The 17,698-nt window shown below is 45.5% G+C and overlaps 1 pseudogene; it reads left to right on the forward strand.

Annotated features, from left to right (window-relative positions):
* LOC120035298 overlaps nucleotides 1–17,698 on the forward strand; it is an 85,663-nt pseudogene that overhangs the window by 17,309 nt on the left and 50,656 nt on the right.

The raw sequence follows: 17,698 nt of genomic DNA on the forward strand, positions 1-17,698 counted from the left end.
CCAGTTCACATGCACGACAGATATATGAAATAACATCGTAAATTGGGTCTTACTATTGCTGATCTTTCATCAGAATGTTGATCAATGTGTCCTTAGTCCTGATGAGTCGTTCAATCCATTCATAATGGCAACTTTCCCTCTTCATTTAGCATATGTACTGGTCGACTGGCCAAAGTAAAAAAAGTCACAGAACGGAACACGGCAAAACTCCCGAAAAAATTCAAATAATCTGATTAAACTATATTGAAAAAACATACATTAAGATGATATGGTCACATGTATCAAACAAACTTCGAGACGGAGATAGTTTTCATCCGTAACGGCAGCAAAACAGTAGACAATCGCACCTCCAAATCGCGCGATTCAGAGAACCGGAAGTTGTCGGTCACGCCAAAGAAATAGGTCTTATTTCACGTCAGTACAAGATAAACAAAAAATTTCTCCTCTGACGTACTCTTGACACCCAGAGGAAGACGAATGAAGTGTGTTTCGGGTCATAGGTGGCGTGACCATATATAGGCAGAGCGTTGAAGCGAGCATACACATCTTGCATTCTTCTTCTTGGTCAGGGAAAGTGCTGTCAAATGACTTCTGTTTAACTCAGAGACAAAATTGAAACGGTTTTAGAAACTATAGATTGTTTTCTATCCAATGGTATTAATTATATGCATATAGTAAGAGCAATAATTGAATAAGAGGCAGTTTAATCTGTAGAGGAAATTATGCTAATGCGAAAACAGCACCCCCTATAGTGGCAAGAAGTTTTAAGCCATTTTGCCACAACTTTGGAAGTATGCTTGAGGTCATTGTTCATTTGGAAGACCCATTTGTGACCAAGCTTTAACTTCCTGACTGATGTCTTGAGATGTTGCTTCAATATACCCACATACTTTTCCTGCCTCATGATGCCATCTATTTTGTGAAGTTCACCAGTCCCTCCTGCAGCAAAGCACCCCCACAACATGATGCTGCCACCCCCGTGCTTCACGGTTGGGATGGTGTTCTTCGGCTTGCAAGCCTCCCCCTTTTTCCTCCAAACATAACGATGGTCATTATGGCCAAACAGTTCTATTTTTGTTTCATCAGACCAGAGGACATTTCTCCAAAAAGTATGATCTTTGTCCCCATCTGCAGTTGCAAACTGTAGTCTGGATTTTTTATGGCGGTTTTGGAGCAGTGGCTTCTTCCGTGCTGAGCAGCCTTTCAGGTTATGTTGATATAGGACTTGTTTTACTGTGGACATAGATACTTTTGTACCTCTTTCTTCCAGCATCTTCACAAGGTCCTTTGCTGTTGTTCTGGGATTGATTTGCACTTTTCGCACCAAAGTACGTTCATCTCTAGGAGACAGAACGCGTCTCCTTCCTGAGTGGTATAACGGCTGCGTGGTCCCATGGTGTTTATACTTGCGTACTATTGTTTGTACAGATGAACGTGGTACCTTCAGGCGTTTGGAAATTGCTCCCATGGATGAACCAGACTTGTGGAGGTCTACAATTTGTTTTCTGAGATCTTGGCTGATTTCTTTTGATTTTCCCATGATGTCAAGCAAAGAGGCACTGAGTTTGAAGGTAGGCCTTGAAATACATCCACAGGTACACCTCCAATTGACTCAAATGATGTCAATTAGCCTATCAGAACTTCTAAAGCCGTGACATAATTTTCTGGAATTTTCCAAGCTGTTTAAAGGCACAGTCAACTTAGTGTATGTAAACTTCTGACCCACTGGAATTGTGATACAGTGAATTATAAATGAAATAATCTGTCTGTAAACAATTGTTGGAAAAATGACTTGTGTCAAGCACAAAGTAGATGTCCTAACCGACTTGCCAAAACTATAGTTTGTTAACAAGACATTTGTGGAGTGGTTGAAACACTTAGGTTGGAGTCATTACAACTCATCTATGTAAACTTCCGACTTCAACTGTATTTAACAGTGACAGCCCATCACGTTATAATAAGGGTGGCAGCGTAGCCTAGCGGTTAGAGTGTTGGACTAGTAATTTGCAAGTTCAAATCCACGAGCTGACAAGGTACAAATCTGTCGTTCTGCCCCTGAACAAGACAGTTAACCCACTGTTCCTAGGCCGTCATTGAAAATAAGAATTTGTTCTTTATCTGACTTTAAATAAAGGTAAAATAAAATACCCCAGACGGGGGAAATAGAAGTATCGTGCTACAGACACGCCCCCTTTATGAGAGTCACACAAGTGTACAGATTAAAGGGGAGACTTGTGTGACTCCCCTTTATAAGAGTCACACAAGTGTACAGATTAAAGGGGAGACTTGTGTGACTCCCCTTTATAAGAGTCACACAAGTGTACAGATTAAAGGGGAGACTTGTGTGACTCCCCTTTATAAGAGTCACACAAGTGTACAGATTAAAGGGGAGACTTGTGTGACTCCCCTTTATAAGAGTCACACAAGTGTACAGATTAAAGGGGAGACTTGTGTGACTCCCCTTTATAAGAGTCACACAAGTGTACAGATTAAAGGGGAGACTTGTGTGACTCCCCTTTATAAGAGTCACACAAGTGTACAGATTAAAGGGGAGACTTGTGTGACTCCCCTTTATAAGAGTCACACAAGTGTACAGATTAAAGGGGAGACTTGTGTGACTCCCCTTTATAAGAGTCACACAAGTGTACAGATTAAAGGGGAGACTTGTGTGACTCCCCTTTATAAGAGTCACACAAGTGTACAGATTTTGGTCTTTGTAAGAAAACTTTATAGCACAGGCCTATAGAATGTCTGAGCCATGTTTATATATTGATTTCACTTTACCCTAGTGTTGTTGATGAGCAAGCGTGTGTTTTCATTGAGGTAAATTCAAAGTGTTGTTATTCCTGATGGTTTTATATGATCATGATCATATACCAATACTTTGGATTTTCTTAAATACCAAAGTACAAAAACAGAACGGACTGTGACCCCAAAATCGCAATTCGTACTGAACTGTGGGTTTGGTGAACCGTTACACCCCAATTAAATGGCATATATTTGTATTTCTTAGTGTGTTCTGGGCCCTAGGTGTGTTCTGGGCCCTAGGTGTGTTCTGGGCTCTAGGTGTGTTCTGGGCTCTAGGTGTGTTCTGGGCTCTAGGTGTGTTCTGGGCCCTAGGTGTGTTCTGGGCTCTAGGTGTGTTCTGGGCTCTAGGTGTTCTGGGCCCTAGGTGTGTTCTGGGCTCTAGGTGTTTTCAGGGCTCTAGGTGTGTTCTGGGCCCTAGGTGTGTTCTGGGCCCTAGGTGTGATCTGGGCCCTAGGTGTGATCTGGGCCCTAGGTGTGTTCTGGGCTTTAGGTGTGTTCTGGGCCCTAGGTGTGATCTGGGCCCTAGGTGTGTTCTGGGCCCTAGGTGTGTTCTGGGCCCTAGGTGTGTTCTGGGCCCTAGGTGTGTACTGGGCTCTAGGTGTGTTCTGGGCCCTAGGTGTGTTCAGGGCTCTAGGTGTGTTCTGGGCCCTAGGTGTGTTCAGGGCTCTAGGTGTGTACTGGGCTCTAGGTGTGTTCTGGGCCCTAGGTGTGTTCAGGGCTCTAGGTGTGTTCTGGGCCCTAGGTGTGTTCTGGGCTTTAGGTGTGTTCTGGGCCCTAGGTGTGATCTGGGCCCTAGGTGTGTTCTGGGCCCTAGGTGTGTTCTGGGCCCTAGGTGTGTTCTGGGCCCTAGGTGTGTTCAGGGCTCTAGGTGTGTTCTGGGCTCTAGGTGTGTTCTGGGCCCTAGGTGTGTTCAGGGCTCTAGGTGTGTTCTGGGCCCAAGGTGTGTTCAGGGCTCTAGGTGTGTTCTGGGCCCTAGATGTGTTCTGGGCCCAAGGTGTGTTCTGGGCCCTAGGTGTGTTCAGTGCTCTAGGTGTGTTCTGGGCCCTAGGTGTGTTCAGTGCTCTAGGTGTGTTCTGGGCCCTAGGTGTGATCTGTGCTCTAGGTGTGTTCTGGGCCCTAGGTGTGTTCTGGGCCCTAGGTGTGTTCTGGGCCCTAGGTGTGTACTGGGCTCTAGGTGTGTTCTGGGCCTTAGGTGTGTTCAGGGCTCTAGGTGTGTTCTGGGCCCTAGGTGTGTTCAGGGCTCTAGGTGTGTTCTGGGCCCTAGGTGTGTTCTGGGCCCAAGGTGTGTTCTGGGCCCTAGGTGTGATCTGGGCCCTAGGTGTGATCTGGGCCCTAGGTGTGTTCTGGGCTTTAGGTGTGTTCTGGGCCCTAGGTGTGATCTGGGCCCTAGGTGTGTTCTGGGCCCTAGGTGTGTTCTGGGCCCTAGGTGTGTTCTGGGCCCTAGGTGTGTTCTGGGCCCTAGGTGTGTTCTGGGCCCTAGGTGTGTTCAGGGCTCTAGGTGTGTTCTGGGCCCTAGGTGTGTTCTGGGCCCTAGGTGTGTTCTGGGCTCTAGGCATGTTCTAAGTATGTGTTCTGTATTCTAGGCATGTTCTAAGCATGTGCTGTGTGTTCTAGGCGTGTTCCGTGAGGCAACCACAGACTTCACGGTAGACGCGCGGCCCCTGACCCAGATGGGAGGGAAGCACATCAAGACAGTCATCCAGAACCCATCTGGAGCCGTTACCGACGCTGTCATCACCGACCACTGTGACGGAACGTACAGCGTAGAGTACACTCCCTACCAAGAGGGTGAGTTAGTCCACTACCTAGTCCACTACCTAGTCCACTATCTAGTCCACTACCTAGTACACTCCCTACCAAGAGGGTGAGTTAGTCCACTACCTAGTCCACTACCTAGTCCACTATCTAGTCCACTACCTAGTACACTCCCTACAAAGAGGGTGAGTTAGTCCACTACCTAGTCCACTACCTAGTCCACTATCTAGTCCACTACCTAGTACACTCCCTACCAAGAGGGTGAGTTAGTCCACTACCTAGTCCACTACCTAGTCCACTATCTAGTCCACTACCTAGTACACTCCCTACCAAGAGGGTGAGTTAGTCCACTACCTAGTCCACTACCTAGTCCACTATCTAGTCCACTACCTAGTACACTCCCTACCAAGAGGGTGAGTTAGTCCACTACCTAGTCCACTACCTAGTCCACTATCTAGTCCACTACCTAGTACACTCCCTACCAAGAGGGTGAGTTAGTCCACTACCTAGTCCACTACCTAGTCCACTATCTAGTCCACTACCTAGTACATCACCTAGTCCACTAACTAGTACACTCCCTACCAAGAGGGTGAGTTAGTCCACTACCTAGTCCACTACCTAGTCCACTATCTAGTCCACTACCTAGTACACTCCCTACCAAGAGGGTGAGTTAGTCCACTACCTAGTACATCACCTAGTCCACTACCTAGTACACTCCCTACCAAGAGGGTGAGTTAGTCCACTACCTAGTCCACTATCTAGTCCACTACCTAGTACACTACCTAGTACACTCCCTACCAAGAGGGTGAGTTAGTCCACTACCTAGTCCACTACCTAGTCCACTACCTAGTACATCACCTAGTCCACTACCTAGTCCACTACCTAGTACACTCTCTACCAAGAGGGTGTTAGTTCACTACCTAGTCCACTACCTAGTCCACTACCTAGTACATCACCTAGTTCACTACCTAGTCCACTACCTAGTACATCACCTAGTCCACTACCTAGTACACTCCCTACCAAGAGGGTGAGTTAGTCCACTACCTAGTCCACTACCTAGTACACTCCCTGCCAAGAGGGTGAGTTAGTCCACTACCTAGTCCACTACCTAGTCCACTATCTAGTCCACTACCTAGTACACTCCCTACCAAGAGGGTGAGTTAGTCCACTACCTAGTCCACTACCTAGTACACTACCTAGTACACTCCCTACCAAGAGGGTGAGTTAGTCCACTACCTAGTCCACTACCTAGTACATCACCTAGTCCACTACCTAGTCCACTACCTAGTCCACTACCTAGTACACTCTCTACCAAGAGGGTGAGTTAGTTCACTACCTAGTCCACTACCTAGTCCACTACCTAGTCCACTACCTACTACATCACCTAGTTCACTACCTAGTCCACTACCTAGTACATCACCTAGTCCACTACCTAGTACATCACCTAGTCCAGTACATAGTACATCACCTAGTTCACTACCTAGTCCACTACCTAGTTCACTACCTAGTCCACTACCTAGTCCACTACCTAGTACACTACCTAGTACACTACCTAGTACACTACCTAGTACACTACCTAGTACACTACCTAGTACACTACACACTACCTAGTACACTACCTAGTACACTACACACTACCTAGTACACTACCTAGTACACTACCTAGTACACTACCTAGTAGAGAAGAAATGGGAGAAACTCCCCAAATAAAGTACTGAGTAAAGGGTCTGAATACTTATGGAAATGTGATATAAACATTTAAAAAAGTAATACATTTGCTAAGTTTGCCGTTATGGAGTATTGTGATGTCATTATGGGGTATTGTGATGTCATTATGGGGTATTGTGATGTCATTATGGGGTATTGTGATGTCATTATGGGGTATTGTGATGTCATTATGGGGTATTGTGTGTACGTTGATGAGGGGGAAACAATTTAATCAATTTTAGAATAAGAATGAAACTTAACAAAATGTGGAAAAAATCAATTGCTCTCAATAATTTCCGAATGCACTGTACATGCTCTGTGTTCTGTCCAGGTCCCCCAGTGTAGAGGTGATCTATATGATAACTCTGTATGATAACTCTGTTTTGTCCAGGTCCCCCAGTGTAGAGGTGATCTATATGATAACTCTGTTCTGTCCAGGTCCCCCAGTGTAGAGGTGATCTATATGATAACTCTATATGATAACTCTGTGTTCTGTCCAGGTCCCCACATTGTAGATGTGGTGTACGATGAGACACCAGTACCCAACAGTCCATTCCATGTTGGCGTGACGGAGGGGTGTGACGCGGGGCGTGTGCGTGTGCATGGACCCGGCCTGGACAGAGGCATCACCAACAAAGCCAATACATTCACAGTGGAGACCCGGTATGACACACATGCAGACACAGCAGACGCTGTTATCCAGAGGGACTAACACCCACCCCCCTCCTCTCACACAGCTTCAGGAGACTGTCTAGCCTGTCTTCCCCCCTCCTCTCTCTCTCTCTCTCTCTCTCTATAACACACAGACACACAGCTTCAGGAGACTGTCTAGCCTGTGTTCCCCCCTCTCTCCCTCTCTGTCTGTCTGTCTCTGTGTTCCCCCCTCTCTCCCTCTCTGTCTGTCTGTCTCTGTGTTCCCCCCTCTCTCCCTCTCTGTCTGTCTGTCTCTGTGTTCCCCCTCTCTCCCTCTCTGTCTGTCTGTCTCTGTGTTCCCCCCTCTCTCCCTCTCTGTCTGTCTGTCTCTGTGTTCCCCCCTCTCTCCCTCTCTGTCTGTCTGTCTCTGTGTCCCCCCTCTCTCTCTCTCTCTGTCTGTCTCTGTGTTCCCCCCTCTCTCCCTCTCTGTCTGTCTGTCTCTGTGTTCCCCCCTCTCTCCCTCTCTGTCTGTCTGTCTCTGTGTTCCCCCCTCTCTCCCTCTCTGTCTGTCTGTCTCTGTGTTCCCCCCCTCTCTCTCTCTATCTGTCTGTCTCTGTGTTCCCCCCTCTCTCCCTCTCTGTCTGTCTGTCTCTGTGTTCCCCCCTCTCTCCCTCTCTGTCTGTCTGTCTCTGTGTTCCCCCCTCTCTCACTCTCTGTCTGTCTGTCTGTCTCTGTGTTCCCCCCTCTCTCTCTCTCTGTCTGTCTGTCTCTGTGTTCCCCCCTCTCTCCCTCTCTGTCTGTCTGTCTCTGTGTTCCCCCCTCTCTCCCTCTCTGTCTGTCTGTCTCTGTGTTCCCCCCTCTCTCTCTCTCAATTCAATTCAAAGGGCTTTATTGACATGGGAAACTTATGTTAACATTGCCAAAGCAAGTGAAATAGATATTAAAGAAAAGTGAAATAATCTATACAAATGAACAATAAACATTACACTCACAAAAGTTCCAAATGAATAAAGACATTTCAAGTAGTTACTGTACAAAAGGGAAAATAAATAAACCATAAATATAGGTTGTATTTACAATAGTGTTTGTTCTTCACTGGTTGCCCTTTTCTTGTGGCAACAGGTCACAAATCTTGCTGCTGTGATGGCACACTGTGGTATTTCACCCAGTAGATATGGGAGGTTATCAAAATTGATTTGTTTTTGAATTCTTTGTGTGTCTGTGCAATCTGAGGGAAATATATGTCTCTAATATGGTCATACATTTGTCTTCTCTTGAGAGCCAGGTCTGCCTACGGTGGCCTTTCTCAATAGCAAGGCTATGCTCACTGAGTCTGTACATAGTCAAACCTTTCCTTATTAAGTTTGGGTCAGTCACAGTGGTCAGGTATTCTGCCACTGTGTACTCTCTGTTTAGGGCCAAATAGCATTCTAGTTTGCTCTGTTTGTTGTTAATTCTTTCCAATGTGTCAAGTAATTATCTTGTTGTTTTCTCATGATTTGGTTGGGTCTAATTGTGTTGCTGTCCTGGGGCTCTGTGGGGTCTGTTTGTGTTTGTGAACAGAGCCCCAGGACCAGCTTGCTTAGGTGGCTCTTCTCCAGGTTCATCTCTTTTTTTGGAACACCCTTATTTTGGTCTTACTGAGATTTACTGTCAGGGCCCAGGTCTGACAGAATCTGTGCAGAAGATCTAGGTGCTGCTGTAGGCCCTCCTTGGTTGGGGACAGAAGCACCAGATCATCAGCAAACAGTAGACATTTGACTTCAGATTCTAGTAGGGTGAGAACGGGTGCTGCAGACTGTTCTAGTGCCCTCGCCAATTCGTTGATATATATGTTGAAGAGGGTGGGGCTCAAGCTGCATCCCTGTCTCACCCCACGGCTTGTGGAAAGAAATGTGTGTTTTTTGCCACTTTTAACTCCACACTTGTTGTTTGTGTACATGGATTTTAGAATGTCTCTCTCTCTTTCCCTCTATCTCTCGCTCTCTCTTTCCCTCTATCTCTCGCTCTGTCTCTCTCACCGTAGTGGTGCGGGTACGGGGGGTCTGGGTCTGGGAGTAGACGGCCCGTCGGAGGCTAAGATGTCCTGCACCGACAACAAAGATGGCAGCTGCAGTGTAGAGTACATTCCCTACGAGGCTGGAACATATAACCTCAACATCACCTACGGAGGACAGCCTATTGTTGGTACGGAGACACACACATACACACACTCACAGATACACGCACTGGTACATGTGTATTGTGCCTCTAAATTGTGGTGCTGCCTCTAAATTGTGGAGGTAACTAGTGAAGTTTCCAATCTGTAAAATTAGCTAGTAAAGTTCTAGATCTGTAAAGATAGCTAGTGAAGTTCCCAACATGTAAAGATAGCTAGTGAAGTTCCCAACATGTAAAAATAGCTAGTGAAATTCCCAACATATAAAGATAGCTAGTGAAGTTCCCAACATGTAATGATAGATAGTGAAGTTCCCAACATGTAAAGATAGCTAGTGAAGTTCCCAACATGTAAAGATAGCTAGTGAAGTTCCCAACATGTAAAAATGGCTAGTGAAGTTCCCAACATATAAAGATAGCTAGTGAAGTTCTCAATCTGTAAAGCTAGCTAGTGAAGTTCCCAACATGTAAAGATAGCTAGTGAAGTTCCCAACATGTAAAGATAGCTAGTGCAGTTCCCAACATCTAAAGTTAGCTAGTGAAGTTCCCAACATGTAAAGATAGCTAGTGAAGTTCCCAACATGTAAAGCTAGCTAGTGCAGTTCACAACATGTAAAGATAGCTAGTGAAGTTCCCAACATGTAAAGATAGCTGGTGAAGTTCCCAACATGAGATAATAAGGACTAGTACATTATACACAACGCCCACAGTTTATTACCCCCCCAATCTCTTTCCAGTTTATTACCCCCCCAATCTCTTTCCAGTTTATTAACCCCCCAATCTCTTTCCAGTTTATTAACCCCCCAATCTCTTTCCAGTTTATTAACCCCCCCAATCTCTTTCCAGTTTATTACCCCCCCCAATCTCTTTCCAGTTTATTAACCCCCCAATCTCTTTCCAGTTTATTAACCCCCCCAATCTCTTTCCAGTTTATTAACCCCCCCAATCTCTTTCCAGTTTATTAACCCCCCCAATCTCTTTCCAGTTTATTAACCCCCCGATCTCTTTCCAGTTTATTAACCCCCCAATCTCTCTCCAGTTTATTAACCCCCCAATCGCTTTCCAGTTTATTACCCCCCCAATCTCTCTCCAGTTTATTAACCCCCCAATCTCTTTCCAGTTTATTAACCCCCCAATCTCTCTCCAGTTTATTACCCCCCCAATCTCTTTCCAGTTCATTACCCCCCTATCTCTTTCCAGTTTATTACCCCCCCAATCTCTTTCCAGTTTATTAACTCCCCCAATCTCTCTCCAGTTTATTAACCCCCCGATCTCTTTCCAGTTTATTAACCCCCCAATCTCTTTCCAGTTTATTAACCCCCCAATCTCTCTCCAGTTTATTACCCCCCCAATCTCTTTCCAGTTTATTACCCCCCCTATCTCTTTCCAGTTTATTAACCCCCCAATCTCTTTCCAGTGTATTAACCCCCCAATCTCTTTCCAGTTTATTACCCCCCCAATCTCTTTCCAGTGTATTAACCCCCCAATCTCTTTCCAGTTTATTAACCCCCCAATCTCTTTCCAGTTTATTAACCCCCCGATCTCTTTCCAGTTTATTAACCCCCCCAATCTCTCTCCAGTTTATTAACCCCCCCAATCTCTTTCCAGTTTATTAACCCCCCAATCTCTTTCCAGTTTATTAACCCCCCGATCTCTTTCCAGTTTATTAACCCCTCAATCTCTTTCCAGTTTATTAACGCCCCAATCTCTTTCCAGTTTATTAACCCCTCAATCTCTTTCCAGTTTATTAACCCCCCAATCTCTTTCCAGTTTATTAACCCCCCCAATCTCTTTCCAGTTTATTAACCCCCCCAATCTCTTTCCAGTTTATTAACCCCCCCTATCTCTCTCCAGTTTATTAACCCCCCAATCTCTCTCCAGTTTATTAACCCCCCAATCTCTTTCCAGTTTATTAACCCCCCCAATCTCTTTCCAGTTTATTAACCCCCCCTATCTCTCTCCAGTTTATTAACCCCCCAATCTCTTTCCAGTTTATTAACCCCTCAATCTCTTTCCAGTTTATTAACCCCCCCAATCTCTTTCCAGTTTATTAACCCCCCAATCTCTTTCCAGTTTATTACCCCCCCCAATCTCTCTCCAGTTTATTAACCCCCCAATCTCTTTCCAGTTTATTAACCCCCCCCCAATCTCTCTCCAGTTTATTAACCCCCCAATCTCTTTCCAGTTTATTAACCCCCCGATCTCTTTCCAGTTTATAACAAAGTCATCTCCTGATCTTTCTCTTCACTCCCCCTTTCTCTCCCTATCTCCATTCACCTCTTTTTCTTTCTCTCTCACTTCATCTCGGTCTCGTCATTCATCTCTCTCTTGCCCTGAATCTTTCTCTTTTTCTCTCTCCCTCTCTCCCTTCATCTCTCACTCTTCATTCATCTCTCTCTTGCCCTTAATCTTTCTCTATTTCTCTCTACCTCTCTCTCCCTCCCTTCATCTCTCTCCCTCTCTCTCTCTCTTCCCGCCTTTAGGCAGTCCCTTCCAGGTGCCTGTCAGCAACATGGTGGACAGTTCTAAGGTTCAGTGCATGGGGGAGGGGCTTGGAACCAACGTGCGTGCCAACATTCCACAGGCTTTCTCCGTGGACACCTCTAAAGCAGGAGTCGCCCCTCTACAAGTCAGAGTACAAGGACCCAAAGGTGTGTGTATAAGAGCCATCTATTTTAGTTACCTTTGGTTCATGTGTAGAACTCTGGTTGCTCTTTCTCTTGTGTGTCTGAGTGTGTACATTTAGTGTGTGTGTGTGTGTGTGTTGATGTTTTTGGTGCCTGTGTGTATGTGTGTGTATGTGTGTGTATGTGTGTGTATGTGTGTGTGTGTGTGTGTGTGTTTTGATGTTTTTGGTGCGTGTGTGTATGTGTGTGTATGTGTGTGTATGTGTGTGTGTGTGTGTGTGTGTGTGTGTTTTGATGTTTTTGGTGCGTGTGTATGTGTGTGTGTGTATGTGTGTGTGTGTGTGTGTGTGTGTGTGTGTGTGTGTGTGTGTGTGTGTGTGTGTGTGTGTGTGTGTGTGTGTGTGTGTTTTGATGTTTTTGGTGCGTGTGTATGTGTGTGTGTGTATGTGTGTGTATGTGTGTGTGTGTGTGTGTGTGTGTGTGTGTGTGTGTGTGTGTGTGTGTGTGTGTGTGTGTGTGTGTGTGTTTTGATGTTTTTGGTGCGTGTGTATGTGTGTGTGTGTGTGTGTGTGTGTGTGTGTGTGTGTGTGTGTGTGTGTGTGTGTCTGTGTGTGTGTGTGTGTGTTTTGATGTTTTTGGTGCATGTGTGTATGTGTGTGTGTGTGTGTGTGTGTGTGTGTTTTGAATTTTTTGGTGCGTGTGTGGTGTGTAGGTGTAGTGGAGCCAGTAGAGTTAGTGGATAATGGAGACCAGACTCACACAGTGAACTACATCCCGACCAGAGAGGGACCTTACTCTATCAATGTACTGTACGCTGACCAAGAGATCCAAAGCAGGTAACAAACACACACACACACAGGCAACACACACACACACCAATAAACACACAAAAACAGTTCTGACACTGCACCACCCCCGACTCCCCCCCCCCCCCCCCCCCCCCCACCCAGTCCCTACAAGGTCCAGGTGTTGCCTACCCATGATGCCAGTAAGGTGCACGCCAGCGGCCCTGGTCTCAACACCACTGGAGTGCCCGCCTCTCTGCCTGTCGAGTTCACCATCGACGTCAAGGATGCAGGAGTGGGGCTGCTCGCTGTGCAGATCACTGTGAGTCCTGTCAACAAAGAGGCCAGCCTACCAATACATCTACTCCCACTATGTCCAAGACTCCTAACCTACCAATACATCTAATCCCACTATGTCTAAGAGTCCTAACCTACCAATACATCTACTCCCACTATGTCCAAGACTCCTAACCTACCAATACATCTAATCCCACTATGTCTAAGAGTCCTAACCTACCAATACATCTACTCCCACTATGTCCAAGACTCCTAACCTACCAATACATCTAATCCCACTATGTCTAAGAGTCCTAACCTACCAATACATCTACTCCCACTATGTCCAAGACTCCTAACCTACCAATACATCTAATCCCACTATGTCCAAGACTCCTAACCTACCAATACATCTAATCCCACTATGTCTAAGAGTCCTAACCTACCAATACATCTACTCCCACTATGTCCAAGACTCCTAACCTACCAATACATCTAATCCCACTATGTCTAAGAGTCCTCACCTACCAATACATCTACTCCCACTATGTCTACATCCTCACCTACCAATACATCTAATCCCACTATGTCTAAGAGTCCTAACCTACCAATACATCTAATCCCACTATGTCTAAGAGTCCTCACCTACCAATACATCTAATCCCACTATGTCTAAGAGTCCTAACCTACCAATACATCTAATCCCACTATATTACATTTACATTTAAATCATTTAGCAGACGCTCTTATCCAGAGCGACTTACAAATTGGTGCATTCACCTTATGACATCCAGTGGAACAGCCACTTTACAATAGTGCATCTAAATCTTTTAAGGGGGGGGGGGGGGGGGGTCAGAAGGATTACTTTATCCTATCCTAGGTATTCCTTAAAGAAGTGGGGTTTCAGGTGTCTCCGGAAGGTGGTGATTGACTCCGCTGTCCTGGCGTCGTGAGGGAGTTTGTTCCACCATTGGGGTGCCAGAGCGGCGAACAGTTTTGACTGGGCTGAGCGGGAACTGTACTTCCTCAGAGGTAGGGAGGCGAGCAGGCCAGAGGTGGATGAACGCAGTGCCCTTGTTTGGGTGTAGGGCCTGATCAGAGCCTGAAGGTACGGAGGTGCCGTTCCCCTCACAGCTCCGTAGGCAAGCACCATGGTCTTGTAGCGGATGCGAGCTTCAACTGGAAGCCAGTGGAGAGAGCGGAGGAGCGGGGTGACGTGAGAGAACTTGGGAAGGTTGAACACCAGACGGGCTGCGGCGTTCTGGATGAGTTGTAGGGGTTTAATGGCACAGGCAGGGAGCCCAGCCAACAGCGAGTTGCAGTAATCCAGACGGGAGATGACAAGTGCCTGGATTAGGACCTGCGCCGCTTCCTGTGTGAGGCAGGGTCGTACTCTGCGGATGTTGTAGAGCATGAACCTACAGGAACGGGCCACCGCCTTGATGTTATTTGAGAACGACAGGGTGTTGTCCAGGATCACGCCAAGGTTCTTAGCGCTCTGGGAGGAGGACACAATGGAGTTGTCAACCGTGATGGCGAGATCATGGAACGGGCAGTCCTTCCCCGGGAGGAAGAGCAGCTCCGTCTTGCCGAGGTTCAGCTTGAGGTGGTGATCCGTCATCCACACTGATATGTCTGCCACACATGCAGAGATGCGATTCGCCACCTGGTCATCAGAAGGGGGAAATGTCTACACTATGTCTACATCCTCACCTACCAATACATCTAATCCCACTATGTCTAAGAGTTCTAACCAATACATCTAATCCCACTATGTCTAAGAGTCCTAACCTACCAAATACATCTAATCCCACTATGTCCAAGAGTCCTCACCTACCAATACATCTAATCCCACTATGTCTAAGAGTCCTAACCTACCAATACATCTAATCCCACTATGTCTACATGCTCACCTACCAATACATCTAATCCCACTATGTCTAAGAGTTCTAACCAATACATCTAATCCCACTATGTCTAAGAGTCCTAACCTACCAATACATCTAATCCCACTATGTCTAAGAGTCCTAACCTACCAATACATCTAATCCCACTATGTCTAAGAGTCCTAACCTACCAATACATCTAATCCCACTATGTCTAAGAGTCCTAACCTACCAATACATCTAATTCCACTATGTCTAAGAGTCCTAACCTACCAATACATCTAATCCCACTATGTCTAAGAGTCCTAACCTACCAATACATCTAATCCCACTATGTCTACATCCTCACCTACCAATACATCTAATCCCACTATGTCTAAGAGTCCTAACCTACCAATACATCTACTCCCACTATGTCCAAGAGTCCTAACCTACCAATACATCTAATCCCACTATGTCTAAGAGTCCTAACCTACCAATACATCTAATCCCACTATGTCTAAGAGTCCTAACCTACCAATACATCTAATCCCACTATGTCTACATCCTCACCTACCAATACATCTAATCCCACTATGTCTAAGAGTTCTAACCTACCAATACATCTAATCCCACTATGTCTAAGAGTCCTAACCTACCAATACATCTAATCCCACTATGTCCAAGAGTCCTAACCTACCAATACATCTAATCCCACTATGTCTACATCCTCACCTACCAATACATCTAATCCCACTATGTCTAAGAGTTCTAACCTACCAATACATCTAATCCCACTATGTCTAAGAGTCCTAACCTACCAATACATCTAATCCCACTATGTCTAAGAGTCCTCACCTACCAATACATCTAATCCCACTATGTCTACATCCTCACCTACCAATACATCTAATTCCACTATGTCTAAGAGTCCTAACCTACCAATACATCTAATCCCACTATGTCTAGGAGTCCTCACCTACCAATACATCTAATCCCACTATGTCTACATCCTAACCTACCAATACATCTAATTCCACTATGTCTAAGAGTCCTAACCTACCAATACATCTAATCCCACTATGTCTAAGAGTCCTAACCTACCAATACATCTAATCCCACTATGTCTACATCCTCACCTACCAATACATCTAATCCCACTATGTCTAAGAGTTTTAACCTACCAATGCATCTAATCCCACTATGTCTAAGAGTCCTAACCTACCAATACATCTAATCCCACTATGTCTAAGAGTCCTCACCTACCAATACATCTAATCCCACTATGTCTACATCCTCACCTACCAATACATCTAATTCCACTATGTCTAAGAGTCCTAACCTACCAATACATCTAATCCCACTATATCTAAGAGTCCTAACCTACCAATACATCTAATTCCACTATGTCTAAGAGTCCTAACCTACCAATACATCTAATCCCACTATGTCTACATCCTCACCTACCAATACATCTAATCCCACTATGTCTACATCCTCACCTACCAATACATCTAATCCCACTATGTCTAAGAGTCCTCACCTACCAATACATCTAATCCCACTATGTCTACATCCTCACCTACCAATACATCTAATCCCACTATGTCTAAGAGTCCTCACCTACCAATACATCTAATCCCACTATGTCTACATCCTAACCTACCAATACATCTAATTCCACTATGTCTAAGAGTCCTAACCTACCAATACATCTAATCCCACTATATCTAAGAGTCCTAACCTACCAATACATCTAATTCCACTATGTCTACATCCTCACCTACCAATACATCTAATCCCACTATGTCTACATCCTCACCTACCAATACATCTAATCCCACTATGTCTAAGAGTCCTAACCTACCAATACATCTAATCCCACTATGTCTACATCCTCACCTACCAATACATCTAATTCCACTATGTCTAAGAGTCCTAACCTACCAATACATCTAATCCCACTATGTCTAAGAGTCCTCACCTACCAATACATCTAATTCCACTATGTCTAAGAGTCCTCACCTACCAATACATCTAATCCCACTATGTCTAAGAGTCCTAACCTACCAATACATCTAATTCCACTATGTCTAAGAGTCCTAACCTACCAATACATCTAATCCCACTATGTCTAAGAGTCCTAATTTACCAATACATCTAATCCCACTATGTCTAAGAGTCCTAACCTACCAATACGTGAACTCCCACTATATCTAAATCCAAACCAACTAATACATCTAATCCCACTATATCTAAGAGTCCTAACCTAACAATACATCTAATCCCACTATGTCTACATCCTCACCTACCAATACATCTAATCCCACTGTATCTAAGGGTTTTAGCCAGGTATAGGAGATGGTATGCTTACCAAGGTCATGTGCGGGCTAGCCCATCGGTCGGACTGTCTCGATGTTTACCTAATCTGACTGTCTGTTTCCATGGTGACTGTCTCCAGGACCCAGAGGGGAAGCCTAAGAAGGCCAGTATCTGTGACAACCAGGACGGGACCTATCTGGTGTCGTATATACCTGACATGGCAGGTCGTTACACCGTGCTGATAAAGTATGGAGGGGACGAGATCCCTTACTCCCCCTACCACATCAGCGCTCTACCTACTGGAGATGCCAGCAAGTGTACCATCACAGGTAGGACACAGACCGATTGTGTGTAACTGTATTGATTGATTATTTGTGCATTAGTGTGCCCTCCACTCCACATGCACATACCCTTCTCCCTTCCTCCTCCCCTCCTTCACATTTGCTTCATCCCTCCATTTGGAGCACCAGTTGTTGCCTCTCATTGTGTTTGTCACTGTTTCGCTCCCCTGCTTCCACCCTTCTCCTTCTCAGTGTAAATCGTAGGCCACGGCCTGGGTAAGAACACTTAGATGGTAGATCCACTAGTCTGGTCTGGTTCCGTCTCTGGGTATGAACACTTAGATGATAGATCCACTAGTCTGGTCTGGTTCCGTCTCTGGGTAAGAACACTTAGATGGTAGATCCACTAGTCTGGTCTGGTCTTGTTCCGTCTCTGGGTAAGAACACTTAGATGATAGATCCACTAGTCTGGTCTGGTCTTG

This window comes from Salvelinus namaycush, unplaced genomic scaffold (assembly GCF_016432855.1).
Source record: "Salvelinus namaycush isolate Seneca unplaced genomic scaffold, SaNama_1.0 Scaffold1014, whole genome shotgun sequence".
NCBI lineage: Eukaryota > Metazoa > Chordata > Actinopteri > Salmoniformes > Salmonidae > Salvelinus > Salvelinus namaycush.